General features: G+C 38.3%; 1 protein-coding gene across 12 annotated transcripts in view; it reads left to right on the forward strand.

Annotated features, from left to right (window-relative positions):
• Positions 1-1,060: 1,060 nt before the first annotated feature.
• Positions 1,061-21,551, forward strand: part of MEGF11 (multiple EGF like domains 11) — a 456,165-nt gene continuing 435,674 nt past the window's right edge. For all 12 annotated transcript variants that reach the window (XR_007951038.1, XR_007951037.1, XM_051980816.1 and 9 more), the window contains exon 1: positions 1,061-1,231. The gene's annotated coding sequence lies outside the window, so the exon portion shown is untranslated. The remainder of the gene's footprint in view (positions 1,232-21,551) is intronic.

Here is a 21,551-nt window from a genome sequence, read left to right on the forward strand (position 1 = left end):
TGCAAATAATTCTGGCTGCTAGTGTGGAAAGTCCCATTATCCCTACTTTGGTCCTTCAGGTTTTTTATTTCATTTTTTTGGTGTATGTTTTAGTCCAAGGGAAAAGGGAAAGCTAACCAGTTAAGAAGACTGCATCATGCAGCTATTCATGTTTCTACAAAGTAATAACCCTTCTTTCCTTGTCATTCCAGTTTCTGTAGGAGGTAGGGAACTAAGAAGTCTGCTTAATTCTTAGTTGAGCTCTACTGGGTAGGGCAGGCTAGACTCTTTGCTTCCAAGACTGACATTGAAATTAGGGGATTTTAAAGTAGATGATCCCCAAGGCCCTTTCAAATCTTTATTTTTTATTTTTAATTAAAAAAAAGAGAGAGAGTGGGGAGGAGGAAGGAGGCAGAGAGACATTGACAACATTGGTGCAGAGGCGAAAGAAAGAAGGCTTAAGTTGACGCCTGGGATGGGGGAAGGGGAAGGGAATAACAGAAAAAGAGAGTTATAGATGAGGAAAAACAAGGCTTCTCTGTCCCCTATCCCATTCTTGGACCTTCTAGCCTTGACACCAGTCTTTCTAGTGTGTTAATGACGTCCTGCCCCCTTTCCCCTTCAATTTTCTGGTCCCTCTTTCTGGTCCTCTGCTCCTGATCTAGATTAGAGTCCCTCGTGTACTCTTCAGCTTGCGGAGGCTCAGGTGCGGGCTTAAGCGGGGCTCACTTAGGTTCTCCCTCCTCCCCTTCCCACGTGCGGTCCGCCCCGCCCCTCGGCCGGACTAGCCAGCAGCTTTGAGTAGGAGCTGCTTGGACAACCGCAACTCCAAACCCTTAGAGGCGGGGAGAGAGTGGAAGGGAGGAAGAGAGATGGAGAAAAAGGGAGAGACCGAGGGAGAGGAACAGAAATGAGAGACTGGGAGCTAGAAGAATAGAGAAGGAAGGTCAGAGAGAATCGACCAGGGACAGAAAAAAAGGAAGAGAGCAAGAAAAAGAGAGAAAGGAAAGGGGAGAGTGAGAGGGAGGGAGGCAGCAGGGAGGGACAGAGGGACGAGGGAAGGGGTGGGGGCTTACTCGGCAGCAGCGGCAACAGCTGCAGCTGCCGCCGCTCCTCCAGCCTCCAGCTCGCAGGGCTCGTTGCAGAGTCTGTGGTCTCCACTCCCGGGAACCAGCCTTCGGAGCTCCCGCATCTCGGGGCCGCTGCGCCTTGACTCTGAGGAAGAGCTGGTCAGCTTAGAGCCGCCAGGCAGGTAAGCGGTGGGGGAAAGGCGGCTCAGGAATAAAGGGTCCTCGGGGTTTGGTCCCAGACTAACTTTGCCCTGCACTCCTGTCCCTACTCGTGCCCTTGCCATCTCTTTCAGGTTCATTCCACGATCCAGGATGCGGCACTCGAGTTTTGAGGGGAGGGCTGGGGATTTTGGCCAGAAGCCCGGGGGTCCGGCTGGGGTCCCGGGGAGATGAATTGAGCCAACGGGGTAGGGCGCACGGCTGTGGGGAACCGGCCAGAGAACCCGCCCGGATTCGGGGCGTCCCCGCAGCCGCGTGCGGGTAATTGAGGCTTCTCTCCACGTGGGGGAAAGGAACAGAGGGAGAGAACCCTGGCAGCACCGCGGCCCCGTGGTCCCGGGTGGGCGGCACAGCGGCTGGGGTGCCTCGGGAGGCTGGGCGCACAGCTGACGCGAGTCGGCAGGCGGTCTCGGCAGCCACCTCTTCTAGGATGCCTGAAAAACGGCACCTTACCCATTTCTGCGCCCATGGGTCTTTTGCGTGGTTTCATTTCTGCAAGCGGGACGAGGAAAAATACTACCCCTTCTGTCCCACCTCGTCTCTTACTGCCGGCTTTCATGCTTTCCTGCCTTGACCCACACCCGGATTCCTAAACCCTTTCAGAATGGGGACCCGGAGTGAATGGGTTTGCTCGGAGCAACAGCTCGGGCAGAGAACTGAGACATTAACCTCATCCATCCTTAGCGAAAATTGACTTTCCACGACTAGATTGACAGTGGACTGTATCTATACACCTGGAGAGTGGAGCCTGAGTTCCTAACTTTCCCCCTCTTAATAGGGATGTTACTTGGAGAGGGAGATAGATAAAAGGGTAATGACCTCTCTAAGTACTTCAAAATGAAGCTGGCTTTCTAAATGTGGTTTATTTATTTATTTTGCAATAATAACCCAGAGGTGAGTTACTGGGTGGTTAAAAAATATATATGTATATTATTATTATTATTTTCTTTTTGATCACAACGACTCGTGAAGGCGTCCTCCTAAGGCACAGAGAGGTTGCGATCTTTTGCTGGGGGAAGGAAGCTTCCCCTATGATAAGACCACGGATAGTTGAAGTATTGAAGTAATAACGATTTTGAACGCAGAATGTTTCTAATGGGGACAAACGCGTGTCTGTGTTTGAAGCTCAGACATCTCTGTGTCTTTGAGAGCAAAGAGCTGGCAGGCAGTGCTATGGGCTCTTCCGCAGCCCCGGGCTTCCCTGGTTGCTTCCCTTAAACAGGGCATCTCAATTCTATGGCTCAGTGTCCGTAACTATTTCTCGTAACCCCCTAGAAATCTCTCTTGAGGTTCAGATGTCTTCCCCCGCTTCATGTTTCCTTTTCAAAAGACTAGATTCACTAAGTGGTTAAACACCGGTATCGCCCGAAGGATGAAAAGAGACACTAGTAATCTCTTGGGTTGAGTGAGCTGGGCATGTTTTGAATCTTGGTGATTTTGGGGAGGACACCCAAGAGGAGAAAGGTGGTGACCGAGACTCAAAGGCTATTCTCTCCAAGAGAGAATCTGTGACCTCGGGGAAGGAGAAGTGGAGGTTACTAGAGGGGTTTGAAGGGTGGGCAGAAAGGTGGGCTGAAAGTCTGTTTATTGAGTTGGACTGATTTGTAGAAAAGGCACAAAAGATGTTTCCTTCGAGGAATAGATGAATCCCATGGAGGGAAATATCTAACTTCATTCTAGAAGAGTTTGAACTCCAGCTTTCTTTGTCCTGAAGGGAGGTCTAAGTGAAGAGGAGGCATGTAGGTTTCCATTCAGGTCTTCACGTTTTAAACAAATTCAGATCAGTGGGGTTGGTAGTAGCTGAGAGATATGAGGAGAGGTCATGCAGTCAGAATCCCCGGAGAGGGTCTTCTGAGCGACTGGACTTTGTCACACATGTCAACCAACAAGTATTCTGGAGAATGCAGTCTGGATATATCCAACATTATGTATAAAAGTAACAAATGGTATCTCTTAAGTGAATATAAATTTTAAATGGAAATGGAGTTATATTAGTTAACTTTTGACTCCACTGAGGACCTTTGGAAAACTGAGTATGATACCAGAACTGGGCCTGATTGGATGAAGATGTGTTAGGAGGTTCAAGCTGTGCTTTTTATTTGACAAATGCTGCATTGGGATCCAGAGAATGTAATATGGACTTGGAATAAAAAGCCTTAGGTTTGAATTCTGGTTCTGCCACTTAATATCTATGTGGCCTTGGCCAAATCAGAGCCTCTATGAACCTCCTTTCACTCATCAGTAGTGAGAATCATGGGGCAGCTAGGTGGCATAGTGGATATAGCACTGAGCCTGGAATAAGGAATATTTATCTTCCTGAGTTCAAATCTGACCTTAGACAGTAGCTGTGTGATACCAAGCAAGTCACTTAATCCTGTTTGTCTCAGTTTTCTCATCTATCAGATGAACTGGAGAAGGAAATGGCAAATCATTACAGTATTTTTGCCAAAAAAAAAAAAAAAGCCCCAAATGGGGTCATGGAGAGTTGCACATGAATGAGAAGACTGAACTACAACAGTTAGGGATCATAAGTGATACTGCCCTCACTGGCTTGTTTGTGGCAAAGAGATTTGTGAATTCTAACGTATTATAGAAATGTTAGCTATTTTGGTGATTCATTCTTGACCTAAACAGATATTGATTTGGCTCCTTAAAAAAACCAGTGATAAGCTAACATAATAGAGATGTCTCCTAACCCTTGCCCTTTAGGAGTGTTCAGCTCCAAATCTTATGAATTAGTAGCAAGGATAAGGACTGCTTTATATTGTAATTAAGTGTCACCCTTAAGTGGTATAGGACTTCAGAAGAGGGAAAAATGTCTTTTGTATTGAGAGATCAGTGAAGACTTGCTAGAAGAGATGGAATTGAGCTAAACTTTGAAGGAGGAAGAAGAGTTCAATGTGTAGAGATTTGAGAGCTTTCCAGGTAGTACGAATCACATGAGCAAAGATCCAGGTGGGAAAGCTCAAAATGTGTATCTTAAGGGACATAGGGTAAACCATAATCTGAGGATTGTATGGAGAGAGCAAGGCACCTGGTTGGAAGCTAGAACTACTTAATATAGGGCTTGATCTGGGACTAATTCCTCAAATTTACCATCAGACAGCCCCTGGCTAGATTCTGAGGTAGGGTGGGTAAATAGTATGCCTACTGGATTTTATTGATTAGGTGTTATTGATTCAATGTGGATATTTTTTGCTTTGCAACCTTTTGATCACTTCTTTGTTCTTCCTCAACAGTAAATATTTATGGAGTACCTACTATGTACCTATTGTGACACAGACACACCAAAGTGACCTGTATCATACATCTAGAGCAGAAAGCAATTGCAGAGGCTACCTGGTTCAATCTCTTCATGTTATAGATGATGATATTTAAGTAGAAGAAAGTTAAAGGGACTTAAGGTCATATGGTCAGAATCAGAGGTAGGATTTGGAGCCAAGTCACCTGACTCCAGAGTCAACATGCATTTTCCATGGTTCTAATTCATCTGTCTTGAGTATAATTGATGCTGACATTTCTTAGTTCTTTAAGTCTTACAAAGCACTTTATATATCTTATTATCTTGCTTGATCTGCACAGCATCTTTCTGAGATAGGTGCTCCTGGTATTATTATCTTCATTTTAGAGAAGAAGAAATAGAGAAAAAAAATTTACCCAAGTCACAGAGTTGATCAGTTCGAGAAGAATTCCAATCCAAATCCAATGCTTTTGTCCCTGAACAAAGATCCCACTGATAATTCCAACTTTTTTATGCCTAGCTTTGATTAAAGGCTTGATGGTTAAAAATGTTGGCTGAGATGAAGTTTGGGGAATATCTGTAGGTTTAAATGATCCAGGCTTCTTTGTTGCTATGGTTAAGGAAGAGAAAGTTGTATTTATGACCTTCCACCAGGGATTCTCAAATTGTTTGGCAAACAGAACCTCTGGCAGAGTAGAAAGGGAGCTGTGGTAACAGTAATAATGGCTTAATATTATATGCCTAAAGAAAGGTGCTAGATAGTACCCAGCTCTTGCAGCTGCAATTTTGAAGTTCATAGTCTCATTATTTTTTGGACCACACCTTCATTGGTGTAAGGAACTTGCAATGATGAAACACCCTTATTCAAGGCAGATCCTTACTTTCTCTGAATCTTAGAAAGTTCCTTGGGTCTACACTCAGTTAAATGAATTGCCTGGGGTCATCCCTCCAGCTTGTGTTAAGAAGTAAGGCTTGAAAGCAAAGTTTTCTGATTTCCAAATCTATATATCTCCCTGGTTACTTCCAGAACTACCTCTTAATGGATTTTTAAGGTGGGTAAACTGAGTTCAATATCACACAAATAAAAAAAATTGAATAGCAAATTGAACACCAAGGGGTCCTATTGTTCTGATTCAAATTAATGCTGCCATTTCTCTTTCCTATCTGATAGATGAAAGGCTTGCAGGAACAGAGAAGATGACTGTATTTCTTGAGATTACTCAGCTCTTCTTTAGTAGAATCCAGAACAATTATAATTTAGAGATGAGTCTCTCAGCCCCCCTCACCTTAGGAGGCCATAGAATTAAAGGAATATTTTATCTTCATCAACAGAGGAAGAGAATACATCGCAACATAATTAGAGAATAAATAGGTGCCATTTGTTGGATGTAAGTTTCATGCCCTATGGCTCAGTGGGGGTTTATTATAGCAATATTATAATTGGAAAGGTGTCATCAACTCTGAAGGTGATTCATGAAACTTTCATGGGCTGGGTGGTCATTGTCCAAAAGGCATGTCTTTTTCATTAGAGGAAGAAACAGAGCCAGAGAGATGGCTGCTTCTGCTCTTGGGGTACTCTGTGCTTTATTTGATGGTAACTATGTGACAGCTCTCCTTAGAGAAGCAAGGAAAAATTATGCAGAAATGAATGCATTGTAATTGGATCAAGTCCATGTTATTCATTTAAAGGTTGTTTTGTTAACGATTTCAATTTTGGAGGTTTTAAGGATTTAAATGTATTTTGAAATGCTATCTCACCTATAATAGGAGGAGAAAACTAGAGTTTGTACCTTAGTTGACTTAGTTTAGTAAAATGTAACAACACAGTTTATCCCTGAAGTGTTAATTAGACCCCAAAGGAAGAAAACCATAAAAGAGTTGTTTTCCTAAATGCTGGCATTTTTCATTTGGATTCTATTTATTGATTATTTTACAGTTGAGAAGAAACAAAAACAAAAATCCATGTTTTTATAGCAAATAAAGCCTGCTGCAGTAATTATGCACATTCAACATAGATCTGTTACTGGAGTAGGAAGTTGAATTTTGGTTTGACCTTAAAATATTTGAGTGAAACATAGTTAGATGACTTAAGGAAGACAAGACCTTCATCTCATGGTCAGCTTGAGATCTAGAGGAGAAACAAGAGGATGGGGAATATTCACTCAATAAGCATTTATTGAATGCTTATTATATGCATTGTGCTAGCCAATGAGGATCCAAAGACAAAAATAAAAATCCATGCCCTTGAGGAGGAGTTTATATTTTATGCCAGATGTCAGAACAGACAAAGTCAAGTAGAAGATCAAGTAACAAATATTTAAGTTCTTACTATGGACCTAGTGTCAGAAAGCAGGTAACAGGGCATATTGGAAAATAATTTGGATTTGAAGACAAAGGACCTGAATCTGAAGCTTATTTATTAGTGTGTGACCTTTGGTGAATCGCTTTATTTCTCTGGGCCTCAGTTCCCTCATCAATGAAGAGATTAGACTAAGTGATCTCTAACAGGTTTTACAGCTCCAGAGCCTGTGGCTTACACTGTGAGGTACAGAACCTGGAGGACAGGGACTGAATCTTTGATTTCTGTGTTCTCCAGCATGATGGTTGAATGTAGAATAAAGAAGGCTTCATAGACTTCTTTTGTTGGTTAGTTAAAATGAGTATTAGAAAACATAGTCTCTACCTTCAAGGAGTTTATCATTTTGTTATGGAAATATGACCAAGACCTTTGAAGCAATTACAGAATAACTTTAGTATGTGGTTAACTGCTAAAGTGTGCAGTACAGTAAGTGAGGTAGGCTTTTAGATAAAAGGGATCAGGGAAGGCTTAGACTTAGACCTGGAAGGGACTTTAGAGGGTACCTGTCTTTTTTTTTTTTTTTTTGCCCCAATACAGCTGAGGAAAGGAGTGATTCCTGACCTGCTCAAGGTCAACAAGGCAGTAAAGGGCCAGCATCAGAATTCAAATTCTTTAAATTCAACTCTCCATGCCTTCATCATGCCTTCCTTAATAGAGAATATGGGACTTTAACGCTGCTTCAATGATTGATTTCTCTTGGTCCTGGTCAGTGAAGAGAACCGACTCTCAATGTGGTCATGTGAAAAGAGCCCTCACTTTGGAATTCTGTGGTCTGGATTCAAATCTTGCTTATGCTATGTGACATTGGACATGTCATTTAACTTCTCTAGGGCTCAGTATTCTCGTTTATAAGATGGGAGGATTGGTCTGTATGACCATTTTGGGTCCTTTCTTACTAAATCCTTCAAAGAAGATTTGCTTAAGGGGATGGAAGTTTTTATGTGTTAGAGGTGTCAGTGCCCTGCTGACGTGATCACTCCCTTTCATCTCATAACTAATTTACCTCTTCTACTTATACAGTTTTAATGGTAGTTTTTACATGTCTTTGTGCAAAATTTATCATTGGTAAACACACTATAGACATTATTCTTAATGTCACTATCTTACTATCCACTTTGAGTTGTTTTTGATGTTTAATTTTTCCCTCCAAATAAATTTTCTACAGATAATGATGCATATTTCCTCTTCCCCCTAATTTAAAAAAAATTTCATTTAAAGTTTTGAGTTCTTATGCCCAAAGAGCTATCAAACTGTATGTACCCTTTGGTCCAGCAGTGTCTCTATTGGGTTTGTACCCCAAAAAGATCATTAAAAAAAAAAAGGACTCACATGTGCAAAAATGTTTGTAGCAGTCTTTTTTGTAGTGGCAAGGAACTGGAAATTGAAGAGATGCCCATCAGTTGGGGAATGGCTGAATAAATTATGGTATATCAATGTAATGGAATATTATTGTTTTATAAGAAATGATCAGAAGGCTGATTTTAGCCTGGAAAAACTAACATGAACTGGTGCTAAGTGAAGTGAGTAGAACCAGGAGAACATTGTACAATTACAATAGACTTGTGATTGAAAGAGCTATCTGCATCCAGAGAGAGAACTATGGAGACTGAATGTGGATCAAATATAGGATTTTCACTTTTATTATTGTTGTTATTTGTTTGCTTGTTTTTTCCTTTTCACATTTTGATCTGATTTTTCTTGTCCAGCACAACAAATATGGAAATACGTTTTGAAGAATTGTACCTGTTTAGCCTATATTAGATTGCCTACTCTCTTGGGGAGAGAGGAAGGCCAGGGAAAGAGGAAGAAAAATTTTGAACACAAACCCTTATAAAAATGAGTGTTAAAAATTACCTTTGCATGTACTTGGAAAAATAAAAAGCTATGAAAATAAAAAAAGTAAAATTTTGAGTTCCAAATTCCATTCCTCTCTTCCTCCCTCCCTTAGATTGTTAGCAATCATATATAGGTTACACAATGCAATTATGTAAAACATTTCCATATTAATCATTTTGTATAAGAAAACTTGAATAAAAAAATTAAAGAAAGAAAGTGAAAAATAGAATGCTTTAGTCTTTCTTCAATCAATATCATTTCTTTGGAAGTGGATAGTACCCTTCATCATTAGTCCTTTGAGATTGTCTTGCATCATTGTATTGTTGATACCTTTTTATTCTTAACAGAGAGGTATGTACTATAAGGGCAGAATGTTGAATTCATTGTTCTACACATTTGTTTTTATTGAACCCTTTTTATTACAAAGGGGAGTTCAATTACTACCTGTGCTGTGTGTTGTCAGGGGGCAGAAATGACTGTGAAATAAAAAGAAAAACTCAATAAAATTTATTCTAAAAATAAAATCAATATTCTTTTGAGGTCATTTTTTCTTTAAACATCACTGTCACTTCCTGATGATTCCTTCCCTCCACCCTGCCCCAATAGAAACCTTTTTGTAACAAATAAACACATAAATAAAACACTAGTTAAAACAGACCAACACATTGGATATCCCTGACAATATATACTATATTTTTGTACATGTAGCCTACCACTTTTCTACTGAGAGGAAAGACAACGTTTCATTATCAGCCCTCTTCAGCCATGATTAGACACTGTATTGATAAGAATTCAATGGTGTTTTCCTTTCAATTATTGTAGTCATTGTGTCAATTGTTCTGCCTCTGCTTATTTTACTTTGCATCAGTTCATACAAATCTTTCCAAATTTCTCTGAATTATTTGTTATTTCTCATGGCATAATAATAATTACATTTGCATATCACAGTTTATTAATGTTTAAGTCTTGTCATGTCATTGTATTCTATGAATTGAAGCCATATCATATTCTTAAGGTGATTTTTTTTTGAGGGGGAAGAGGGGAGAGGGGTCCAGATTTGTTTTTTCACTGAGATAGTAGTGATGTTATAGTAGCAGACAACTTGAAATCACTGCTAGTGCTATGAGATTTCCTAAATCCAATCCTACCTGATTCTTCTGCTGAATTTTGGGTCTGATTCATTAAGTATATAATTTGATAGATTACCATGTCATAGTTTGACCACTATGCATTTTTCATCCTCTGTGGTTTTCCATAGTTTTTGGTTAGATCAGTTTCTTCTACATTATTGTTGGTTTCCCTGAGAATACTTCTTTGTGTTCTGGGACTCCTGTTGGTAGGAGGATTTCTTATTGATGGTGAGATTCTCCAAATGTTCTTTTTTTTTTTTTTTTTTTTTTTTCAGATGACATTGTACGAATTGTAAAAAGTCTCAGAATGTTATCAAATTAATCTCTGTCAAACACTAATTTTATGTTACTTTTTGACTATTGACTCTGGCTCCATGTTATTTATAGAACAGGTTTCAAACTACATAGTTTAACATTCACAAATCTTTCATCTAGGCCTTTCTCACTTCATTTTTCATTTTTGAACACAGATTTCTACTCTAGTAGTTTAAACTCTATCCTGTCAGATTACTAATATTTTGGGCATCCTCTGCTCTGGTAATACTAATGTATTTATGTAGATTCTCTGTTCCTGTCCTTAAAAAAATTTTTTTTTAAAATTTCCCCTCAATCTTGGACTATGAATATCATTTTAAAAAAATAGTTACTTTTTTGATTAATGAGCATTTATTTTCTCTCTTTATACCACTGGAAAAAAAGAAAAGGTCAAGTAAAATAAATACCTATATTGAATATATCTAAAATATGTGTCTCATTCTGCAAATTTAGTCCATCACCTCTAACAGGAGGAATGTAGCTTTCTAAAATATTGGTCCTCTCTTCTGGATCTGTTCACTTTTTTCTGCATCAGTTCATGTAAATCTTCCCACCTTTCTCTGGGAATGTTCATTGCACCATTCATATACTATATTTTGTTTAATCATTTCTCAGTTAATGGACACCTATTTCATTTTCTCTTCTTTGTGGGGCTATCATTTTAAAGAGAGAAACTTCTCCTGAGTTAAAATAAATCTGTGGTTTTACCAGAATGTTTATTACAATTAATTTTTCAATGTATAAAAATCTATTTTTCTCCCTTCCACTCACCTCCCCCATCTACCTCTCCAGAAGAAAAAAAAAGCAAAATCCCTGTAACAAATATGCATAGTCAAATAGAGCAAATTCTCTCCATTGTTCATATCTCACTCTGCATCTTGACAGAGTAATAATTGGAATTATGGTTGGTTACTGTTGATCAAGTTTTTTGTTTGTCTTTACAATGTTGTTATTGTATACATTATTCTCCTGGCTCTGCTTACTTCACTCTATATCATTTCATGCAAATCTTCCCAGGTTCCTCTGAAACTGTCCCCTTCATCATATAATGCACAGTACCATTCCATCATAATTTGTTGTCATTCTCCAGTTGATGGAACTATCTTAGTTTCCAGTTCTTAACCTCATGAAGGAGTTTCTATGAATATTTTTGAACATTTGGATCCTTTTCTCCTTTCTTTGATTTTTTTTAGAGGTATAAACCTACTAGTGATATCACTGGGAAAGGAATATAAATTTCAATAATTTTGGGGGGACAAAGTTCCAATGTTTTCCAGATTGGCTAGATCCCAGCTTTTTAAACCCCACATGGGGTCTTGGAACTGAATATGGGGGTTACAAAATGATGATTTATTATCAGTATATATTTTATATACCTGAGGTCACATAAAAATTTCTCAGATAAAAAGTTGTAAGTGGAAAAAATTTAAGAAACACTGGGCTAGAACAATTCATAGTTTCATTAGAGTGCATTAATGTACTTATTTTTCTATAGCCTCTCCAGCATTTGTCATTTACCATTTGTCAATTTTACTAATCTGAGGGGTATAGGATGTTACTTGAGAGTTGCTTTAATTTGTATTTCTCTAATGCAAATTAAGACAACTCTGAGATACCACTACACACCTGTCAGATTGGCTAGAATGACAGGGAAAGATAATGTAGAATGTTGGAGGGGATGTGGGAAAACTGGGACACTGATACATTGTTGGTGGAATTGTGAATACATCCAGCCATTCTGGAGAGCAATTTGGAACTATGCTCAAAAAGTTATCAAACTGTGCCTACCCTTTGGCCCAGCAGTGTTTCTACTGGGCTTATACCCCAAAGAGATACTAAAGAAAGGAAAGGGACCTGTATGTACCAAAATGTTTGTGGCAGCCCTGTTTGTAGTGGCTAGAAGCTGGAAACTGAGTGGATGCCCATCAACTGGAGAATGGCTGAATAAATTGTGGTATATGAATGTTATGGAATATTATTGTTCTGTAAGAAATGACCAGCAGGATGAATACAGAGAGGACTGGTGAGACTTACATGAACCTGATGCCAAGTGAAACGAGCAGAACCAGGAGATCATTATATACCTCAACAACGATACTGTTTGAGGATGTATTCTGGTGGAAGTGGATCTCTTCGATAAAGAGAGCTAATTCCGTTTCAGTTGATCAAGGATGGACAGAAGCAGCTACACCCAAAGAAAGAACACTGAGAAATGAATATGAACTGCTTGCATTTTTGTTTTTCTTCCTGGATTATTTATACCTTCTGAATCCAATTCTCCCTGTGCAACAAGAGAACTGTTTGGTTCTGCACACATATATTGTATCTAGGATATACTGTAATCTATTTAACATGTAAAGGACTGCTTGCCATCTGAGGGAGGGGGTTGAGGGAGGGAGGGGAAAAATCGGAACAGAAGTGAGTACAAGGGATAATGCTGTAAAAAATTACCCTGGCATGGGTTCTGTCAATAAAAAGTTATTAAAAAAATTTGTATTTCTCTGATTTTTAGTGATTTGGCCTTTTTTTTTTTTTTTTAATACAGCTATTGATAACTTAGGTCTCACCTTTGAAAACTGCCTGGCCAGGATTTTCTAAACTCCTTTCTCTGGTTTTCAAGCATTGTCTGTGATTTGATCCTTATTCTACTATTCAACTTTATTACCTACCAAGTCTCAGCTTCCTTTTCTGTAATATTCATTCAACAAGCCTTCATTATCTACTGATCATTATTATCTATTTCATTATCAGACTCCAATGAACTGAGTTAAATACTGTAGTGGAATACAGAGATAAATAAGAACCTTTCTTGCCCTCACAGAGTTTAGTAGAAAGGCTAATTAACTACATATCTCCCTCTCCTACATTTTCCCTCTCCCCTTCTCTTTTCCCCTATTCTCTTCTCTCTCCCCTTCCCTTGTCTCTCTCCACCAATGTAGTCTGACTTCTAATCTAGTTTGCCAGTATGCAGTATTGGAGCATTACTAGTTTAAATTAAAAAAAAAAAAGAGGTTAAACTAATTTGCCCATGGTTGCAGAGCTAGAATACATCTGAGTCAATACTTGAACCTATGCATTCCTGACTTAGATATCAACTCTTTAACCATTACACCATACTGCCCATTCTCCTTATTGGGTCATAAATATTCCATTTCTCTTTTGCCCTGTAATGAATGCTCTTTCTTTACTTGATGACCCTTTCCCTTTTCTCTTCACCTTTCTAGATCTTCCCATTGTTAAAGTTCCATTTCAAACCTCACTGATTTCATGAAGCTTTCTCTGATTACACTACTCTTTACTTTTTTTTCTTTTCTGAACTTATGGCCCTGTCGGTACCGCAGCATTTATAATGATATATTATCATTATTAGTGATGTATAACATATGTAATATATCATTATAATGATATAGTGATATATTATCTTGTGCTGTTTTCTTTTGTTTAATGCACATTAATCTTATCTTCCTAGTGGAATTATAAACTCTTCTAGGTCAGATACTGTCATATTCTTTTGTATCCTGCTGAAGGTTTGTACAAGTCTGAGAACATAGTAGGTCCTCCTTAAATATTTGTTGATTTGATAACCATGCTAGAAGTGGGAAGGGATAAAGTTCTAAAGACAGGATCTATGCTTAATACATCTTCAGAAAAGCATACCTTCTTCCTCTCTTCCACTGAGTCCTTTGAGAGAGGAATAATTTTGTCAGCAGAAACTATTTGGACATGAAATCCTTTTGCTTCAGGTATGTAAAGAACAAAAAGAGAGAATGAGAATGCAAGTGTCTGTATCTTGAAATCCTACTATTTTAGGGCAAAGCTTCTTAAACTGTGGGTTGTGACCCCATATGGGGGTCTGTATCTGAATGTGGGGGGGTCATGAAATAGTGATTTATTATTAGTAAACGTTTGATTTATATACCTATTTTATATACGTGGTATGTGTACCCTGTATCAGATAAAAAATTTTCAGGTGAAAAGAGGTCATGAGTGGAAAAAAAGGTGATTATGGAGTGACTACAGGCAACACCATAGAATCATAGACAATAGCTAGAAGAGACTTCTGAGGTTTTCTAGTTTCAAATCCCTTCTATTTTTATATGTGAATAAACAGGGATTTACAGAAGCTAAGGGACTTGAGCTGAGTCATTCAGACAATGAGTAGCTGAGCCTGAATTTGAGACTGAGAGAAATCTCATTTTAGGGAAACTTCTGTTTCTGAAACTGATTTCTGTATACAGGGTGAGAAAAACTATATCTAGGAGTTCTTGCTAGTTATGGTGACACCTACTTACATCAGAGGGGGAAAAATCTTGGAAAAAAAAGTTACCATATCCTCTTCTTCTAATGCCTTTCCTGTATCTGATTGGTGTTTCCTAATCCAAGTTAAAAAAATGCACAAGCAAACATATACAATCCCTACTCTGAATCACCTAAACTTTCTTTCAGAGGAAGAGGCACGATCTACGTAAGAAAATAAAATCATGACAGAGCCTATGAATATCAATAGGGAAAGCCTTAAAATACATCCCCAACCAACAGTTTGGCATTTTGTCACTCCTACAGCCCTTCAGTTAACTATGCTCTCATTATATTTTAAGGTTCTAGTCTTCTCAGAATGCCTTCTTTTGAATCTCTCAGAGTTACCAGGTAGATAAATAAGTACTTGTTGGGGCATCCTCTTTCCTTTGTAATTTTCTCTTTCTAATCTCTACCTCAAGGTTATTTTATCTCTTAAAATAACTTCTGATATTGACTTCTGAGGGAAATAGAGAAGGGAAGATGCAACTCAACCGACTTTGTTTTCCTCTTTTGTTGTTGTGGATTGTTCAGTCGTTTATTTCAGACCTGTCTGTTTCTTTATGGCCCTATTTGAAGTTTCCTTGGCAAAGATAATGGAGGGGTTTGCCATTTCCTCCTCTAGCTCATTTTACAGCTGAGGAAACTGAAGCAAACAGGGTTAAGTAACTTGTTCAGACTCACACAGCTAGCAAGTGTCTGAGTCCAGATTTGAACTCATGAAGAAGAGTTTTCCTGATTCCAGATTCAGGGTTCTATCCACTGAATTATCTAGCTGTCCTTCCCTCCTTTATCCCCAGTCTAGGTGCCATTCCCAACAGTAATCCCAGGTGAATATAGTCTTAGAGACTAAAACATGTTTGACTGTTTCCAAGAGCCTTTAGACCTTTATGGAAAAGAAAGAAAATGTTTTCTAATATTTACTCAGGAAGAATATTTTGAGAGGTGGGAGGTTATGGTAGAGTATTTGGAAAAAGAGAATTTGGGTTCAAATTCTTTCTTTGGTCTGTATTTTCTTCCTCTGTAAGATATAGGTGTCGCTCCAGATGATGCCAGTAGCCTCTTTTAGTGTTAAATCTTTAATATTCTGAGTTTTTTAAAAAAGTTTTTATTTTTACATCTTGAAGGGAAGAATGAATGGACTAAGAAGGTTGATGGAATGGGACATAGGTGATTCACTGAGGCTGAGACCGATTGGAGTCAGAGAACTTGGGTTGAAGTTCTAGCTTTGCTACTTATATCTGTAAGTCATGTAACCTTTCTGGGTCTCAGAGCTTCAGATCTGTAAAATAAAAGTGTGTGTGAGGGGTAGGAGGAAGTACTAATAGCTCTAAATCTAGTCTAGGTTTTGTAAATAGTTCATTCCCAATTTTTCACATTAACAGGATGACATAAAATTCAGAAATACCTTCCATTTGGCTTGTAATGAGATGTGTGATTTTTTTCTTCATCTCATTTTCTAATTATATTTCACATGGGCTAATATTGATATAATTTCACATTCCTTGAGGACACACCAAATGATGCTGGTGATCGGGCGAATTTAGTCTTGGATTTAACATTTCCTATAGATATTCTACAAAGTGAGTCAATAGGAATCCACAGAATTTTGTCTTTTCCCATGGTCTTACTCTTATATGGTTGGGTCTAATCACATTGTGTTGCCTTGGAGAAATTTGAAATGGATAGTGTTGTAACTGCATGTTCCTGTTAATGCCTAGAATGATCAGGATCATCAGTTTAGAACTGGAAGGATCCTAAGAGATCATCTGTTCTTTTAGTTACTTTGTGCATCTTCATGTATATATTGTATCATTCCCAGGAGAATGTAAGCTCCTGAGAGTGGGGGCTAGCTATATATATCTTTAATCTTTATATCATCAAAGCTTATTGTAGTAGCTTTCATATATAGGGATTTAGAAAATGTTAGTTGTTTCAGCTTGAATCTTCTCTAATTTCTTCCTTTTATTGAGAAGAAAACCCTGATTTTGCTTGCCCAAAATGATAAATATTTAGTAAAGAGCAGAATTAAGATCTGAGTACACCAAATCTAGTGGTTCCTTCCTCCCCCACCCCCACCCCCATTCCCATGTTGCCTCTTAGTTGAAAATCATCTTTGGTGCATTTGACTAGCTATATTTTGTATATATCTGTGTCTGGAGTGATACTGTGATAGATTAAGGTTCTTGGTGGTCAGGGAGTTAAATGATGAGGTTAGTGGCAGGTTTGGGGTTCAGGGAACCAAATGAAGGGTCTTGGCTCCCCTAAATCCCCTTGGGATCCCGCACATGGCAGGGAGTTGTGGGAACCCACTTCTGGTGGCGCAGAGGTCCTTCATGAAGGGATTTATGAACCCGCAAAACTAGACTGGTAAAAAGAAGTTTGTTATTGGTATTGGAAGTCATCCTTTGCTATGCATGAATAGAAAGACTGAATTCCTTAGTGTCAAGGTTCCAGCAGAGAAGTAAAGTTTCTAGTAAAGAAATCCCGACAGAGATATAAAGTCTTGTTAAGAAAATAGGTAAGACAGATATAGAGAAGGTAACGCTGAAAGAGAATATCAATTCAGCGGGCAGAGGTTGCTGCTATTCCAGGGATGGCATATTAGGTCCTCTGCAAAGAAATGAGTTTAAAATTGTCATTTTTATAAGGAAATCTGAGACAGAGTTTCAATTGAATGAAATTTCCTCAATGCCATCACTGCCCCCAGGCCTAGATGAGACCACTTACTGGGAGTGATTTTGAGCCAACAATAGGGGTCAGTAGAAATCTAGATCTCTAGCTAACTGAGATTACTTCAACTAGTCCCACCAAGATAAATCACTTTATCTTGGTTCTCTGGGGTGGATCTCACAGAGGTAGGGTTCAAGGAGAATCTTTCCTTCAAGGAGCTTTAGAGAGAGTTTTGAGGCTCCCCTTGTCAAATTTACAGTCAGCAACACTGTTGGGAAACTTTTCCAAGATGATATAATAGTATTGGAAAAAATATTGGAAGATGATTGCATAGGTGAATATTTTGAAAAGTCTGCATTTGTTCTAGAAACGAACTTGGAATTTTATCTTAAAAGACAAAAAATTGTGCATATACTTTGACCCAATGATTTAAATACTAGGTATATACCCCGCAAGAAGGTCAGAGATAGAGGGAAAGGTCCCATATAAACAAAAATATTTACAGCAGCATTTTTTTTGGTAATAGCTAAAGATTGGAAAGAAAGTAAGATACTCATTAATTGGGAAAGGACTGAAACAATTGTGATATGTAGATAAAATGGAATTTTTACATTGTAAATTTTGTTCTGTAAAAAATGACAAATATAAAGAATTTAGAGAAACTTAAGAATTGTATGAATTGATGCAGAATGAAATTATTACAACCAGAAGAGCAATTTAACACAATCATCACAATAATTTAAAGGAAGATGACCTGTAGGCTTCAGAGGACTGATGGATGAAGCATATTTCCAACTTTCCAACTCTTGGCAGAGAAGTAAGTAGTAGACTCTATACATATGAAATGAAGTGTAATTTGTCATACATGACCAACATGTTGATTTATTTCATTGAATGTTACTTAATTGTTACAAAGGAGGGCTTTACTGAGAATAAAGGAGACAGTAGAAAATGATAATGATAAGAAAAAGAAAAACAATAGATCAATAAAACATTTAAAAAGAAAAAAAAGCACTGGATTAGGAGACCTAGATTAATCTCTAAGGTTCTTGCTAGCTCTAAAATTCTATGATGCCATGACCTCTACAACCCAGACCTTTTCTTAATTGCCCCTTTTACATCTTCTTCCCCTTTTTCTCCAGGGGCACACTCAGGCATATGAAAGAGTTCACCAGGCCATTGTCACATTTGCATATGAGTTTGCATATCACATGCATATCATTTGCATTGTCTATATAAGTAGTGTTTTCTATTCTTCAGAAATTTTCAAGGTAAAATGTGGCTGCTTCTCTCAAGGTCATGGAACTCGATTGTCTATTTTTTTCCTTTCTCTTTTCCTGCTATGTTCCCTGTTCTTTCTGACCCAAACCACTTAAACAGAATTGTTGTGTGGAGACAATTGGAAAAAAGAGAAGATGGTAAAGTGTCAGAAACCTTTGCTTTTTTACCCTTGTAAGTTATGACTTAGAGAAGTCTCTTCCTGCTAGCTGACAAAGGCAGCCTGGAGACTTTGCTGTCTCTCTGCCTGGCAGGTAGGAAAATCCATGAGCCATGTGGTATCACTGAGTCTGGGCATTCTTTGTGTTAGAAAAGCTTTATTTATTTCCAAGGTATTGGCTTCTGCCTAGGATCTGAGATGAAAAATTAGAACTAGGAGTAAACCTATTAAAGCTATCAACATGTGGACACCACCCAATATTGGGGAGTAGGGAGTAGATGTGAAAGATATGGAAAGGGATGACCTAGATGAGGAGACTTTTTGGAGGTACTAGTAGGTGGTGGACAACACTGGGGCATAACAACAGCCCATTTATAGCTAACTCTGGGCATGTAGTTCTAGCCATGGATAGAGAGATCCCTTGTGGTGATTCCTGTTATTTTTCATGCTGGGATTTCTTGGCAGAGATTCTATTCTGCTCTTGCCTTTTGTTTGCTCTTTTTGGACAATCTGATTTAATTCTCTGTTTCCCCTAGGGAGGCATCTGCAGGTTCCCTGAGAAAGACAACTTTCTTGACACCTGAGCTGCCCTGTGGAGTATTGGTTATAGTTTTGCTGCCTCTGGAAGAAATAACAATCTATGTGCACAGGGAAATTATTCTAAAAGTTCCTCTTGAACTTCTGTCATTAGAGTAATTCCTTTCATAAAAATAGCTAGCATTTAGATAAACATTTTAAATTTTGCAAAGCACATTAGAAATATCTAGCTTTATGCTGGGAAGTTGGTACTGTTATGATCCTTATTTTATAGATGAGTAAATTGAGGCATTGGTAGCTAGGTGATTTTATTTTTATTTTTTTATTTTTTTTTTATTTTTTTTTAAATTTTTTATTTAATAATTACATTATATTGACACTCATTTCTGTTCCGATTTTTTTCCCCTCCCTCCCTTCACCCCCTCCCCTAGATGGCAAGCAGTCCTTTATATGTTGGATATGTTGCAGTATATCCTAGATACAATATATGTTTGCAGAACCGAACAGTTCTCTTGTTGCGTAGGGAGAATTGGATTCAGAAGGTATAAATAATCCGGGAAGAAAAACAAAAATGCAGATAGTTCACATTCGTTTCCCAGTGTTCTTTCTTTGGGTGTAGCTGCTTTTGTCCGTCATTTATCAGTTGAAACTCAGGTCTCTTTGTCAAAGAAATCCACTTCCATCAAAATATGTCCTCATACAATATCGTTGTCAAAGTGTATAATGATCTCCTGGTTCTGCTCATTTCACTTAGCATCAGTTCATGTAGGTCTCTCCAAGCCTCTCTGTATTCATCCTGCTGGTCATTTCTTACAGAACAATAATATTCCATAACATTCATATACCACAATTTACCCAGCCATTCTCCAATTGATGGGCATCCATTCATTTTCCAGTTTCTAGCCACTACAAACAGGGCTGCTACAAACATTTTGGCACATACAGGTCCCTTTCCTTCTTTAGTATTTCTTTGGGATATAAGCCCAATAGAAACACTGCTGGATCAAAGGATATGCACATTTTGATAATTTTTTGGGCATAATTCCAGATTGCTCTCCAGAATGGTTGGATTCGTTCACAACTCCACCAACAATGCATTAGTGTCCCAGTTTTCCCGCATCCCCTCCAACATTCATCATTATTTTTTCCTGTCATCTTAGCCAATCTGACAGGTGTGTAGTGGTATCTCAGAGTTGTCTTAATTTGCATTTTCTCTGATCAATAATGATTTGGAACACTCTTTCATATGAGTGGTAATAGTTTCAATCTTATCCTCTGAAAATTGTCTGTTCATATCCTTTGACCATTTATCAATTGGAGAATGGCTTGATTTCTTATAAATTTGAGTCAGTTCTCTATATATTTTGGAAATGAGGCCTTTATCAGAACCTTTAACTGTGAAAATGTTTTCCCAGTTTGTTGCTTATATTTATAGGGATGCAATGAATAGAACACTGGGCCTAGAATCAGAAAGATTCTTCTTCCTCAGATACTTTCTAGCTGGGTGACTCTGGGCAATTCACTTCATTCACCCTGTTTGTCTTGTTTTACTCATCTGTAAAAAGGGCTGAAGAAGAAAATGTCAGATCACTTCAGTATTTTGCCAAAGAAACCTTGGAAGTGGGATCACAAAGAGTTGGACGTGACTAAAACTACACAACAAGGCTGAAGCAGAAGTTACACAGGGTCACACAACTAGTGTCTAAGGCTAGATTTGAACTTGGCTACAGCACTTTGTCCATTGCACCAACCAGCTGCCACAATTTCCTTTGATTAAATATTACATTCTTCTTGTCCTTTTGAAAACAGCAATGTTATTTTTACCCTTTTGAATATGACTTAGCTATCAGATCATTTCTCAGAAGGGTCTAAAGCTGTAGATGACTTTAGGTTACTTTATTCCTATAAAATTTCATTCTTATAAGAAATAAAATTTTGTTGTGGAGGTGGAGTGTGATGAAAATGATGATTGCTGACTGTAATAATTTTCATTGTGCTTGAGTCAGTTATGCAGGCTCCCAATACTGGGCTGGATCTGAGATGAATGTCAAAGAGTCTCCCCGAATTGGTGTGGGTTATAGCACCAATTATAAAACTATGGGAAAGAGGGAAAGCAGACACTTTCATTACTCTTTTTGACAAGATAAATACGATGATTTTTTTTGCCTATGACATAATTAAATCATAGTAGATGCTAGGACTGGGAGCTGAGAGAAATGATATTGAGCCTTGTTTAAAATGAGAAAGTTTGGTCTTAGCCAGTGGCTTTAATGGTGTAACTTGTGTGGTATAGTTTTGAGGGACTTCTGCCTTGCAAGTACTATAGGTTTCTTTCCCCAAAATGAAACAATTGAGAGAGTTCATCAACATGATCAAATAATACAGCCCAGCTCCCTGAGTCCAGGGCCTAAATAGGGCCAAATGTCATGTTGAAGGCAACCCTGTCAAATTCATATCC

Source organism: Antechinus flavipes, chromosome 2, assembly GCF_016432865.1.
Source record: "Antechinus flavipes isolate AdamAnt ecotype Samford, QLD, Australia chromosome 2, AdamAnt_v2, whole genome shotgun sequence".
Classification (NCBI taxonomy): domain Eukaryota; kingdom Metazoa; phylum Chordata; class Mammalia; order Dasyuromorphia; family Dasyuridae; genus Antechinus; species Antechinus flavipes.